Source organism: Brienomyrus brachyistius, chromosome 23, assembly GCF_023856365.1.
Source record: "Brienomyrus brachyistius isolate T26 chromosome 23, BBRACH_0.4, whole genome shotgun sequence".
Classification (NCBI taxonomy): domain Eukaryota; kingdom Metazoa; phylum Chordata; class Actinopteri; order Osteoglossiformes; family Mormyridae; genus Brienomyrus; species Brienomyrus brachyistius.
The window spans coordinates 11,217,210-11,217,784 of NC_064555.1; positions in this window are offsets into that span (position 1 = coordinate 11,217,210).

Sequence of the window (575 nt, forward strand, 5' to 3'; positions counted from 1 at the left end):
CCACATGCCGGGCAACTGCACAATATGACCACCCAACCTTATGCAACTCTACAATGTGATCCCTATCAAACTCCATAAAATGCTGCTAATGCTGTCTAATGTGTCTACGAGGCATTATCTGTGTTTAATGACTAGACATGCCAGCTCCTTGCAAATCAAATCATTTACATACCCATCGCACGTGTACAAAATTCAAAATCAGACCATTATTTCTAGGTCCTTATTTTTTTTGTCACTGAGTGTATGTACTGAGCACTCATCAGCCACTTTTCCTTCACTCTCTGGTCAAACTCCTCCAAAACCATTTATACTGTGTTCGGGTCAGGTGGTCAGGTGATGTGACATGACGCTATCACTCACTCCTTTGTAGATGGCTTGGAATGTGCAAACTTTTGACTTGTACTGTATATGATAATTTGCAGAATCTTTCCCCACCAGTTAGATGGTTATTTGCAGTGTAAGTTTTAATGTCCATGTTTGAAAATGTCATTTATATATTCTTATTTGTTTAAAAACACATACACAATGAAATAAAGTTAACCAGCTAGTTATACTTATATGTCAGGACTAGGACA